This window comes from Diabrotica virgifera, chromosome 5, assembly GCF_917563875.1.
Source record: "Diabrotica virgifera virgifera chromosome 5, PGI_DIABVI_V3a".
NCBI lineage: Eukaryota > Metazoa > Arthropoda > Insecta > Coleoptera > Chrysomelidae > Diabrotica > Diabrotica virgifera.
In genome coordinates this window covers 183,360,894-183,376,204 of record NC_065447.1, presented here as the reverse complement: position 1 = coordinate 183,376,204, position 15,311 = coordinate 183,360,894, and positions in this window count along the sequence as shown.

Genomic DNA, 15,311 nt, shown 5'->3' with positions numbered 1-15,311 from the left:
TGTGGTCTCAAGATCAATATCACTGAATTGGGAAGGGTGGTAACTTTGATAGCATGTAGTGTCATCAGCAAATAGGACTGTGCTTACCGGGCCCTCTTGTGAAAATCCCAAGTCATTTATATAAATGAGAAATAATATTGGACCTAGAACTGACCCTTGAGGCACTCCATACATCAAAGGTTTTTTATCAGATTTAAGCTGGTTAAAAAACACATATTGAAATCTATCTGATAGATAAGACTCAATCAATTGAATAGACATAGGATGAAAATTATAGGCATGTAATTTTTTAAGAAGAATACTATGAGTGAAACAATCAAAAGCTTTAGTAAGATCAAGGAACGAGGCAAGGGTATCAAGAAAGTTTTCAAATCCTTCCAAAATACTGCCTGTAAAATGATCGATAGCAAGTGTTGTTGTTTTGTTTTTTCTAAATCCAAATTGCTGCACTGAAAAAAGCCGATTAGATTCAAAATAGTCATTGATCTGCTTCTTTAGGATTCTCTCAAACACTTTGGAAAGAATTGGCAAAAGAGAAATTGGACGAAAGTTATTATGATCATCAGCCGAACCTTTACGTTTAAAGAGAGGTATGACTTTCGCAGTTTTAAACACTGAAGGAAAAATGCAGGATGAAATTGAGTAGTTTATTAGTTTAGTTAAAGGTAAGCTAATGTTGTGTTTAATTGCCTTGATTATTTTTGTGTTCATTTCATCCGGATCCTTGCTCTGGCTATTTTTTAATTCTTCAATTGCTTTTACAACTTCCTCCAAATTTGTTGGCTCAAATCTGAAGGAGCAATGATTAGAGGCGAATGAAGGAGCATGTGGTATAAAACTAAGGTATGTATTGAATGATTGGTCAGTATGATTATGTGTATTTATTACATTTTCAGCAATACCACAGAAGAAATCATTAAAACTATTTGCATTGAGTGATGAATTTTTTATTGGTAAATTCTTACATCTTGAGTTTATTAGGGACCACATAGCCTGTTGACGGTTGTTAGAGTTTAATATAAAATCATCATTAGATTTAATCTTTGCCTTATGTATAGCATGTCTGTATTTTTTCCTATATTCTGAGAGTGTTTTCTTTGTCACTAAAACGGGGTCACTTTTATTTAAAGATGTCAAAAATTGTAGTTTCTCCCTCATAAGTTTCAAATCATCATTAAACCAAGAATTTTTTTTACATTGTTTACCTTGCTCAACAAGCCTATGAGCTACTTAATATGCCTACGAGCCATATATGAGTTACTTAAAATTAGTCAGCTTATCCATTTCCGGACTTATTTTGGACATATATTTTTCACTCCCAAAAGGAGGTGAAAGCCACCCCAAGGGCAAAAGCACACATTGGCACAATATTACTTTTTTCTTTGACATGTAAGCTATACGTATGCCAAATTTCATGTCAATCCAAGCGGTTCTTTAAAATTTAGAGCAAAAACCGTGAAAGAATGGACTAATATGATATTTTTGGGGTTTATCCAAAAAGACCAAGGTATTTATAAGATATTTTTGAATTATTTTATGCTAGATAAATCAAATTATGTGTGAATAGATCGAACTATAAATATTAAGTATTTACCAAATGACAATTTTAATCAAATTAAAACGTTGAGTCCATTTTTGTTGTTATCAATATATTTCTCTGTTGTCATAGTTACTACATCTCGCCACATTTCCTATTCGAAATACTCAAAACACACAGAGATGTAACAGGCGCTATGTTGCCACACTGCACTGGTTTTCCTATGAATGTTTATTTTGTAGCAAAATGTCCGACAGGCATGATATGCAAAAATTTATATTGGTTGTGTTAATAAGGGTACCTTAAGGTAGCCCAAAGTAATACAGACTAAATTATTAGGGGTTGAACAATAAAATTAGAATAGAATAAAATAAAGAGTTTCTCTATAGTAGCCCATAAAAATTTTATGATTATTTGACCTGCTTCTATTTTTCAGAGGTATTCTACAGTAGTCCAGAACTTTAGAATAGAACAAAATATATTAATTTAACTGCTTTTGTATATTTTACTTCGATTTCACATTACAAGCAAGTTAACTTACACTAAATTATTTGTTTAACTAGAAGAGGTACTTTTTAGTAGCACAGACAATCTTTATGATCACTTGATCTGCTTCTATTTCTCAGAAGTACTTTACAGTAGCCCAGAAGTTTAGAATACAATAGAATTATATTTATTTTACTACTTTTGTAAATTCTACTTCGATTTAAGATTACAAACAAGTTTAATTACACTAAGTTTTTTTGTTTGGTTTGTCATCAAACAATAAAACTACAGCCGAGGGTATTTTTTAATAGCCCAGACAATCTTTATGATTATTTAATCTGCTTCTATTTCTCCGTGGTACTTTAATATAGCCCAGAAGTTTAGAATACAATAGAATATATTTATTTAACTACTTTTTGCACATTTTGCCTTGATTTCATATTACGAGGGTAGTAAGTTTACTTACACTAAATTTTTGTTTGGTTTGACCTCAAACAATAAAAATAGAAGAGGGTACTTTTTAGTAGCCCAGAAAATCTTTATTTTGAGCTGCTCCTATCTCGCAGAGTTACTTATAGTAGCCCAGAATTTTAAAATAGGATAGAATATATTTAACTACTTTTTGCACATTCTACATTGATTTTTATCATCTACCTTGATATTAAAAAGTTAGTAAGTGTACTTACAATAAATTTTTGTTTGGTTTTGTTAAAAATATTAAACAAAGATACAAATATCAGCAGCTTTATTAATTCATCTCTATTACGAAGACACAAAAAAACACTGTTTATCCAAAGAGTGTACCACAAAGCCAAGCTGCTGTTTCCACTCAGCATCCATTAAGAGTTCTTTCAGAATCTAGCAACTTTAATCAGCAGGGTTTAAACTTCAATCCAACCTTGAGCAGACCAAGATTTGGACAAAGTCAGTACTCAAATCACCCTCAACTAGCATCGAGATACAAACAATCGAACAGACAGCAGTACCAAAACCAAAATTTGGTGAGAACAACCAGGATGTCGTACTAAAGGTAAATAAAAAATTAATAGGGTATTATGGCTAACTGTATTAAAACCTGGAAAGAGATTACTTCAGACATGGAAGTTTTAAGTTGGGTCTAAGGTTTTAATATTTTATTTAAAACAACGCCCTCTGAAGAGAGACCAAAAAAGTTCTCATAGACCCAAACTGGTAGTATGACTTATAAAAAAAGGGAGCTTGAAAAATTACTTGAAAATGGAGCTATTTCTCCTTCTTTACATACAAAAGGACAATTTCTTTCTTCGTAGTTTTTGTGCGCAAAAAGGACCGAAATCATATATTTTGTTTTAAATTTAAAACAATTAAATTGCTTTATAGAAGCCACATATTTCAAGCTGGAAGACTATAATAGGTCAGTCCTCAAGCTTATTTTCAAGGGTTGTTTTATGGCAAAAATAGATTTATAAGTTGTCTATTTTGCTATTCCTTTGCATGAAAATTCTAAAAAATATTTAAAATTTCAGCACAGAACTTTTTTATATCATTTAAACTGTTTACCGTTTGGTTTGAATAATATCTCGGTTTTTATATTTACAAAAACTTTAAAATCAGCCCTAAATAATCTAATAAGAGGAGGCTTTACTTTTGTCAATTTTTTAGATGACCTTTTACCAATTTCAAAATCATATTTAAAATGTAAAGAAAATATTGTTTAAACATATTCTTTGTTTTTTCGCTTTGGATTTACTGTAAATAAAAAAAAAGAAAGAAAAGTATATTTTCACCCACACAAAATATAACTTTTCTTGGTTTTAAGTTTGATTCGAACCTGATATATTTTGCACCTGCTCACCCAAAGAAAAATATCTAATAGTATTCAGACCATCAAAAATAGAAGTACATGTAAAGTAAGCTCATTTGCAGCCTTAATCGGTCCGTTTGTAACAATTTGTCCTTTTATGGAAGTTAAATATATGGAAAATCATACTAAAAAAAGTAAAATAAAAAAAAAGTAGTTCTCTTTCTAAAACTAATTGTTATAACACTAAAATGACCATACCTAAATACTTAAAAACGATTACAATTGGTGGTTCAATAACATACCAATTAGTGAGCAAAATATAAAAGAATCCAATTATGTATTTGAAATATTTTGCGATGCATATCTTTTAGCATGGCGGGTATGCTGTAATGATAACAAAACTTATGGTTTTTGGAGTCATGAACAACAACAACTACATATAAATGTACTTGAGTTACTAGCAGCATATAATGGCTTGAAATCCTTTTTCAAAAAATATAGGAATTATAACATTTTGCTAGGAATAAATAACGCAACAGCTGTGTCTTTTATTAACAAGATGGGGAGTGCAGAGTACTCCAACAATATTTGCAGATAAGTTTAATAATTCTGTGAAAATAAGAATTTCAAAATATTTGCATCTTATAGCAGTAACAAAAAATGCTTTTGCTGACTCGCAATCAAGATCTTTAAAAATAGAAACAGAGTAGGTATTCTTTAAGTGATAATTGTGTTACTATAATTTTTGAGCAGCTTCTTATTCCAGAAATCAATATGTTTGCTACGTATCCTAAAAAAGGGCAAGGTATGTAATTTGGAACCCTGACCCCAGATCAGAGAAAGTCAATGCCTTCACCCTAGATTGGCATGGATTTAAATTTTATGCTTTTCAGCCTTGGTACACAACTTTTGACTTTTTGTGCTTTTATATCCAGGACATCTTTTGGGTTTCCATATTTTTGTCAGGCAAGTTTTTCCCATCTATTACAACAAATCACTATATTTGTATGATACAGTTTTCAAGAGATGGTGGAGGTATAGTATAAAAATAATGACCATTTTGCTTATAAATTATCGAATTTTAATTTTGTTAAATCTATCGTAGAACAGGATTACAATTATAGCTGTATAAACATTCACAGAGCTGCATTGGCGTTGATAGAAAATTATAAAAGCATTTTTAAATTTTTTTTACAAATGTATACCTTAATTGCCCAAATATCAATTAACTTGGGACCTTCTACCAGTATTAGTTTATTTAGAAACATTATTTCGTCTCACGAACCTTTCCCTTAAAGAACTTACAAATTTGTAATGTTGATTGCACTTACTTCTGCTCAGAGGTTGCAAACCCTGTACCTAATAAAAATTCAGAATATTTTCATGAGTGAAAATAAAATTGAGATTTTGGTACCAGATAGGATAAAGACTTCCTCAAAAAAATATAATAATAATAAATAAACAAATATTAACCTATTTAAAAAAAACACAGTTGAGAGTGCTTAGAGATTTCTGAAACATTCGTCCTTAATCAGAAGACAAATTGTTTATAACTAAAAAAAAGAGACGTATAAAGCAGCATCTACCTAGGCGTTGAGTAGATGGATATAAGATTTTTAAAATTAATAATATAGACACTAATATTTTTAAAGTGTATACTGTCAGACATGCATCTACCTCAGCGGGAGTTAGAACTGGATTATAGAAGATGTTAGAGAGACGGCGAGATGGACAGAAAATTCTCAAGTATTCAATATTTTTTATAATAAACCTCTAGCAAATGATTACGGACTCTTTGCAAAACCGTATTGTCTGGTGAGTCCATTGTATGTAATTTTATGCTTCTTGGTTGGTTTATTTTTTGTTGTGCATTTTGTAATTATATTACATGTTTAGGTTACTAATATTAGCAAGAACATTAATTTTCTCATTCTTTTTATTTGTACCTGGTTAAAGGTACACATCTCATATAACTAAAACATAAACACTAATCTTAATTAATAATTGTTCTATAAAAAAATTCATTTTTATATTCATTTTTGGATTGCAATGTACTTTTGTTTATTTATCGCACAATATTGTTTAATCTTTCAACAGCCTACCATAAGTACAAATGTTCGAAATGTAATGTGAAGGACAATTAATTGATTGGTTGACTTACCTGTTAAGGAGGGACAATCATAATTGTCCTATCTTTCATTTCGAACATTTGTTCGCTCCCCACCATTGATTTTTTGAACCCACCCATGTCTTGTGCGATAAAAATAAAATAAAAAAAAACAGTGATGAGCGCACGTCACGTGTCAACAAGCTTGATCATCTTCTTTTTTCTTCTTCTGGTTCTTTAAACTGTGATCAGCGGCCCGAAAATACCACTACCATAAGTACAAATATCCGAAATGTAAGATAGGACAATTATGATTGTCCCTCCTTAACAAGTAAGTCAACCAATCAATTAATTTACCAACCTATCGCCTCCCCTTCCCCTCAAAATGTTGTAACTTTTCATTGAACAATATTTGGACCACGTAGAAGAATTTGGTGTTGGAGGAAAACTTTTATTTTGGATGACGGCTTGGGCCTTTTTTTGGGCCAAATATAATATACTACCTCCGTAACTTTGGAACCGTTCGTTTTAGAAGGAATATGAATCAGACCTTTTTTGTTTAAAATTTAATGTAGAACATTTTTGTATGTATGGTATAACTAGACCCAAACCCAGACATCCAAAGTGAAAGTTATCCTCCAGCACCAAATTATTCTATATGGTCCACATAATGTTCGGAAAAAAGTAACACCATTTTGAGCGTCGGGTTTATGGGGGAGAGGGGGGAGAAATCCGTAAATTCGTAGTTTTTTACGTTTTTGGTCAATATTTCTAAAACTATGCTTTAGCGAAAACAATATTCTATACAAAAATGTTCTACATAAAATTTAAAACCAAAAAGGTCCTAAACATACTTGTAATACGGAGGGTGAAAAGTGGAGGTTTTCGATACTTTGTATATTTTTTGGGCAATTTATAATATTATTACTGATGAAAGAAATTTTCTTTAACAGGATTGTGTTTTGTAAATAAAATTTGCTATTTCAGTAGCCGATGGTATGTTAGTTAAAAGCCCTTGAAGTAACGTCAACCTCACCACCCAAAATCATTATCAATTGCCCAATAAATATAAAAAGTATCGAAAACCTCCACTTTTCACCCTCCGTAACTCTGGAACCGTTGATTTTATAACAATTATGTGTAGGACCTTTTTTGTTTTCAATTTTATGTAGAACATTTTTATATAGATTATTGTTTATAGGTCTGGATCCCGCGTATGAAAAAAAAGTTGATTAATAGCAAGCTGAAAATTTGTTAATAGCTTAAGGGTGTCTAGACGGATAAACTTTAATATATGGGAACACTGGAACAGGGGCACTTTTAATTATTGTGGAACAGGTTAAAAATTTGGAACGGTCAGACCACGAAAACGGCACATTTATTTTGTCCGACAGAATAGACTTAAACTCTCCGAACGGAGATTAAACTCTCATGCAAAAATCAGACTGCTATTTATCACCTGTCATAATTCCTGTCATTTAACATATTCTACATGTTCAACTCATTAAAACGCCCATTTGGTGATAAATAGCAGTCTGATTTTTGCATGAGAGTTTAATCTCTGTTCGGAGAGTTTAAGTCTATTCTGTCGGACAAAATACATGTGCTGTTTTCGTGGTCTGACCGTTCCAAATTTTTAACCTGTTCCACAATTAAAACTTACCCTGTTCCAGTGTTCCCATATATCAAAGTTTGTCCGACTAGACACCCTTAAGCTATTAACAAATTTTAAGCTTGCTATTAGTCAACTTTTTTTTCATACGCGGGATCCAGACCTATTACGCTAAAGCATAGTTTTAGAAATATTGAAGAAAAACCTAAATAACTACTAATTTACCGACTTCTCCCCTATCTCCCCCCCCAAACCGGACGTTCAAAATGGTGTAACTTTTTACTGAACAATATGTTGACCATATAGAACAATTTGGTGTTGGAGGAAAACTTTTACTTTGGATGTTTGGGTTAGGCCTTTTTTTGGACCAATTATAATATTATATTACCTCCGTAACTTTGGAACCGTTCATTTTAGAAGGATTATGCAAAGGATTTTTTATTCGAAATTTAATGTAGAACATTTTTGTATAGAAGGTTGATCATGCTAGAGCGCATATTTTTATAAATATTGACGAAAAACGTAAAAAACTACGAATTTACGGATTTCTCCCCCTCTCCCTCCCAAACCCGACGCTCAAAATGTTGTGACTTTTTTCCGAACATTATGTGGACTATATAGAACAATTTGGTGTTGGAGGATAACTTTCACTTTGGATGTCTGGGTTATGCCATCTTTTGGATCAATTGTATCATACTTATAGTGTTGCAAGGTTGGCTGCTTCATGCAATTGTACTGTTTACCGGCTGCCCTTTTCAACAACGTCTCATACATCACCCTCACGCAATGCACCTTAAAGTTTGGCTGATGCGCCTACGTTAATTCTTATGGGCGCATCCATCAAATTACAGTTGTTATATTTCTATTATAATAACTGAGGGGCAGACTTTCTATAGGTATGCATTTTGTCCATTTTTTGAAATTTCCAACTAAAGATGGCATCGCAAACTATATGTATAGAGCCACCATTTTATGTCACGAAAGACGTTCTAAATGCATTCTGTTGTCTGCAAATTAAATGAAAAAAATACCTTGGACTTTCTATGTGCTGTATGTTCATTGACGGTAGATGAACTAACCGAAGTTTGTCCGTGCGGTGTGGACTAATTGCCATTTGTTTGTCATTACATTGGCAATCGTTGTCGTTTCATAGTAGTTGGTGTCTGTACTGTTTAATAATAAGTTAAACAACTTGGTAGATACTGGTGGATTGTCTATGATATAAAACTACATTAATCTCTTTTAAAAATTGAAGGAATCAGTGTTGCCAAACGAATTATTATTAAGAGATCACAAAACGACAAGGATATTTTGCTTAAAACCGAGCTGTTTAACAGAAATGATAAACCATCCAAACAATTCTAAACGATATTCAAACGTGGAAAAAGCTTTTGACTTTACACTTACCTGCTGTAGAACAAAATGAAACTAAACTCAAAAAACTTATATGGAATTGTCAGGGGCGAATAGGGCGAACGATCCTGAACTAATATGGTTACAACCAATTCTTTCTGATACTGGTAACCAAAATGAAAATCGAGCTAACCTTGGTGAAACTGGGGATGATGACGTTATCCAAGGAGATGAGTGCTGCGATTGCAGTGATGATGACCATGGGGACCTTTATGACATGTAAAATGCCATTATTGTTCAATTAATTTTTTAACATCATTTTGTATTTAAAAATAAAAGACTATTTTGATGAAGCTGATCGATTTTTTTATATATGTTTAATCAAAATGCGTTTTCTCCCAGGATGAAAATCTAAATGCAGTTTGTCCAACAGGTTTTTCAAGTTTTTTGGGATAGTATCAATACTAGATTTTTGACATAGAGATATAATATTTGAATGGTTTTTTATCCATAATTTAGGTATATCAGTTTTTCGTTTAATTTCTTGCCAAACGCGTAGCAGTTTTTCTCTATTTGCCAAAATTACAAAAAATGGACAAACTTCATTTAGAAAATCTGCTCCTCAACTGTAGACGAAGGCTATAGATGGATAATCAGTGTCAAACATCTAAGTAGTTATTTATTATTTTCAGGGAGATGCGAATGCGGTGTCGTAGTTAATAAATAGTGACCCATAATGTAAGAACAATGATTTTATGTTCTCTTAAAAAGTGTAATTTTCGTACATTGTTACCTGCGGCACCGATAAAGAATCCGTAACCCTCGAATTGATGCTTATTTGTAGGTAAAATAGTGTCGTACGTTAAACAGCGTCCCCGATGGGCCGTTTCAGGTGTTCGAAACGAGTCTTTGAGATATTGGACATCGAAGGCGAGATGCGACGATGGCGATGCGACGCCTTGCCTCGTGTGAGAAGCGGCGTCGGAGCGTACGGGGAGTCGTTGTTGCATAATTGATGGTCGAAGCCGACGTTTTGGTCTGCTTGGTCTTCCTGAGGGACTATAAACGACGATTTGACAAAGGGTTATAGATAGTTGAATGATGTATGTGACGGCCTCTATGAATTATTTCATTGAAATTTAAATAGTACTATTATATAATAAATAAATTGTAACCCAGGAAAACAAACATTTAAAAATCGAAAAATTACTGGCCGCTATTCTGGGAAAATTCAACAGAACAGTCGTATCATCTCGTGGCTATCGAATGTTTTACTGTGTCATGGTTTTTTATTAACTTTCTTCCTTATCTTCTTCCTCTTTATAAGCAATTCTGCTTGTTTATTGGCGGATTGATACCTCTGTGGAAGGTCACTCCATCCTTTGCGAGGTCGGCCGATACTTCTTCTGCCGATTGGTGATTTATCTCGTGCTATTTTGACCACACGTGTCTCCCCCATTCTGGTTATGTGGTTGTTCCATTCTTTTTTCTATTTAGTGTCCATTCGTTTATACGCTGTACGTTACATTGTCTTCTAATATCTTCGCTCCTCTTTCGATCTCTCAGTGTATTTCCTGTAATTCTTCTCAGTACTCTCATCTCTGCCGTTTCCAGTAGTCATTGTGTTGTGGCTATATCGGGTCTTGTTTCTGATGCATTTGTCATTATTGGTCTTACACTGGCTTTTTAAATTCTTGACTTCATCTCAGTGTTAATATGTCGGTTTCGCCATATTAAGGCATCCTGCCAATCTATTTGCTTTTTGTACTTGATTTCTCACTTCTTTGTTTAGGTCTCCGTAACTTGACAATGTAATTCCAGGGTATTTTACTTCCGTTGCTTTTTCAATACTGATACCATCAATTTCTATTTTGCATCTGATTGGTTCTTTACTGATTACTATGGTTTTGGTTTTCTGAGATGAAATTACCATATTTAATTATTTTGCTCTTATGTTTAATCTGTGGACTAATCTTTGCAGACTATCTTCATCTTGGGCTATCAATATTGCGTCGTTTGCTTAGCAGAGTATTTTTACTTCTTTGTTTCCCATTCTATATCCTCTTCCTTTGTTGGCGTTTTTGATGATTTCATCCATGATTAAATTGAAAAGCATAGGACTCAATGAGTCTCCCTATCTTATTCCGCTGTCTATGTCTATAGGTGTTGTAAGTTGTCCATCTATTCTGACTTCCATTTTGTTGTTTTAGTAGATGTTTTCAATAGTTTTTATGATATCTAGAGGGACTCCTCTATTATACAGAAGATGGATTACATCTTTGAGTCTTACTCTGTCAAATGCTTTTTTTAAGTCAAACAGACATAGAAATGCTGGTATATTATACTCTAGTGATATCTCAGTGATTTGATTTATGACGAATATTGCATCTGTACACGATCTTCCGGTAAGAAAACCCTATTGTTCATCTGCTAAACTTATCCTCTGATTCATTACTCCTTGTAAGATTTTAGGTGTAAGTTTTAGGGTCGTAATTAACAAGTAACCTCTGTAGTTTTCTGGCTGCTTTTTATCTCCTTTTTTGAATAGTAGAATTAGTTCTTCGTTCTCCATTCTTCCGGTATTTTATTGTGTTTTATGATTTTGTTCATTAATGTTGTTAATTTTTCTGTCATTGCTGCTCCACAATATTTCAGTAATTCGTTTGGTATTCCATCCTTACCTGCAGCTTTTCTGTTCTTCTGCTTTTCGACTGTTTTTCGTAGTTCCTGTGCACTTATATTAACATCTTCATTTTTAGTAATTTCTGGTGTTTCCGGTTCTAGCATCATTTGTTCTTCCTCTGCATAGAGCTTTTTTAGATAGTCTATCCATGTATCATTTTCTATGTGTTTTGGTTCTATTAGTTCCTTTATCTCCGTTCTTTGACCTCTTATAAAGCGCCATATTTCCTTTTGGAGACCATAAAAATCATGTTCCACGTCTCTATAGCACTTGTATACTAAAGAGGGCCTCTCTCGTACCAAGTCCTATAAACCATTGCCAATTTTATATTTGGGTAAGGGTCCAAAGCCTATATCCAGGGTGGAATATCTAAAGTACGTGTAAATAATAAACTGTCTGACCGCTTTGAAATTAACAGTGGATTCAAACAGTGTGATGCGTTATCTCCACTACTTTTTAACCTTGTATTACCGAAAGCCATGAGGTCGGCTGAAATAAAAACAGAATAATTCTGTTATTATATTGTGTTATAACTGATAGCAATTAATGCTATCAGTTCCAGGTCCCAAGCTATCACTGGCATACGCAGATGACACTGATCTCGTTGGAGACTCCATTCGATCCATAAACAGCATTTTTACCATGTGGAAGGAGCATAAAGTGAAGTAGGGCTGATGATTAATGAAGAGAAGTCGAAATAACGTATATAAATAAAACGACACAAAGAGACACGATAATACAAAATGTGACGGTCAACACCTTCAATTTCGAAAAAGTACAACGTTTAAAGTTTCTGGAGTCAGCAGTCACAGCTAACAATAATGTTACTGAAGAAATAAAAGACATAATCCAATCGCAAATCGCTGTCTATTCGCACTGGATAAGCTTATAAAATCAAAAAATCGGACAAGAAGTTCAACGATCAAAATATATAAATCCATCGTCAGACCTGTATTACCATATGGATGCGAAACTTGCATGAAAAATACTTTAATACTCTAACTAAAAATTTTCGGACCTCACCACGATATCACCACAAACCAGTATAGGATCAGAACTAATATCGAATTAAAAGCACTCTACGATGATACCGATATTGTCCAAGAAATTAAATTACAGCGACTAAGGGTAAAAACAGAACAAGTAGGTCGAGGTGGAGGTGTAGGTCGCGGTCGATGTCGACAGCACATAGCAAGGAGGTCACCTGCGCTGTCAGTCGAGCTAGAACCACTATCAAGTGAAGTAGTTTAATGAAATTTGAATGACAAAAAGACTGTGCCCTTGCGATGTTGTGTCAGTCAAGTGATGATAGTGATGAAATGTCAGCTGTAAATAATTAGATCCTCCTTCATAAATCAAAAATTTACTGAATTTAGTTACTTTAGAAATTCAAAAATGAACTGAATACAAAAAGGGATTATATAAAAAGTATCAACTCAGATAGCGGATGTAATGACAACTTGGCTACGAACGGATCAATCACAGGGAAGCATCCTTGTAGGCCGCGCAGTAGACATCCATGTAAAACAAACTCATTTTATTTTCAAAAGCATCGATGTAAAGCTCCTGGATGGCATCGCGCTAAACCTCCACCGCGACTTACCTGCTCTGTTCTCTTCCATTCAACACAATGTGTTTGTTTTACATGGATATCGACATCGACCGCGACCTCCACCTCCACCTCCACCGCGACCCACTTGTTCTGTTCTTACCCTAAGAAGGGCAGACCACGTGCACTGACTGCATAACGAGAGACTTGTAAGACAGGTACGGGACGAGATTCCTCCAGGTAAAAGACCACTCGGATCTCCTAGAATGCGATGGAGAGGTAACGTCCACGCAGATCTCCGGAAAATGAACATTCCATTTGACTATGGGTTGATGGAAGACCGAACAAATTGGAATAAAGTTGTGTAGTCAGCCAAGACCTATCCAGGGTTGTAGCACTACGTGACGATATAAGTGTCTATTTGGGTAAGGGCCTATTTCTAAAAATGTAGTTTTATTAAAATATAAAAATTTAAAATATTGATCAGTTGTACATATAAGTCAGCAGTTAAAATTTTATAAAAAACAAGCTGAAAATGCGAGCATTGTCATAACGAAAACTTTGTATATTTACGTATTTTAATTCATAATATGGAAAATTTCTATTATGAAAAGTAGTTTAGAATTAATAATTATGTTTTAATGTGCAATTATATCATCCTAATTTAAATGTTATGAACTATAAAGGTAGTTTACTCTTGATCGAAATTCATATTTTTTATATACCTCGTATAAAATTAATAAAATTTTATACAAGGTGTCCCAAAAGTAGTGGAACGGTCGAATATTTCGCGAACTGAACATCGGATCGAAAAACTGAAAAATACGTGTTCAATCATTTTCAAAAATCTATCCAATGACACCAAACACCAATCTCCACTAGACCCCCTGGAGGTGGGGTGGGGGGTAACTTTAAAATCTCAAATGGAAACCCCTAGATTTTCTTGCAGATTTGGATTCGTTACGTAAAAGTAAGCAACTTTTATTCAAGACATTTTTTGGAACTGTGGATAGATGGCGCTATAATTGGGAAAAACAATTTATCCTGATACCATGGGTGAATTATAGAAACGGTCTAATATCTCGAGAAACACACTTCCAAATGAGAAACCAAACAAAATTTTTTAATACTTTTCGAAAACCTATCGAATAACACTAAACATGACCCTCCAACCCACCCCCCTGGAGGTGGGGGGGGGGGAACTTTAAAATATTAATAGCAACCCCACTTTTTATTACAGATTCAGATTTGTCAAGAAAAACTAAGCAACATTTATTTGAAACATTTTTTAGAATTGTTGATAGATGGCGCTTGAATTGGAAAAATACGATTTATTAGCGCCATCTATCAGCATTTTTAAAAAATGTTTCGAATAAATGTTGCTTAATTTTTCATGACGAATTCGAATCTGCAATAAAAAGTGGGGGTTGCTATTTAAGATTTTAAAGTTACCCCCCACCCCACCTCCAGGGGATGGGTTGGAGGGTCATATTTAGTGTTTATCGATAGGTTTTCGAAAATATTAAAAACCTGTTTTTCGGTTTCTTATTTGGAAGTGTATTTCTCGAGATATTAGACCGTTTCTATAATTTACTTATGGTATCAGGATAAATCGTTTTTCCCAATTATAGCGCCATCTATCCACAGTTCGAAAAAATGTCTTGCATAAAAGTTGCTTACTTTTACGTAACGAATGCAAATCTGTAAGAAAAACTAGGGGTTTCCATTTTAGATTTTTAAGTTACCCCCACCCCACCTCCAGTGGGTTGTAGTGGGAGTTGGTGTTTGGTGTCATTGAATAGATTTTTGAAAATGATTGAACACGTATTTTTCAGTTTTTCCATCCGATGTTTAGCTCGCGAAATATTCGAGCGTTCCCCTACTTTTGGGACACGGTTGCATGATAAATCTTAGAACAAGAAGAGCGTTTTATGAAGAATAACTTTTATTTGTCAAATTAAAAATAAAAGAGTTATAAATGAAAATGTTCTTGGTATCCATATTTTGAGAAAAATCTCCAAATATTTTTTTCCATTAGAAGGATGTACACAGACACAATACTGGCTAGTGATTTTAGTCAATAATTTTGACAATTCGACAAAAAAATTATTTCTAAATAGTTAATAATTATTACTAAATAATTAGTAATTTATTACTAAATAATCACTATCCAGTTGTGTCGAGTTTAGGAAATGACTAGG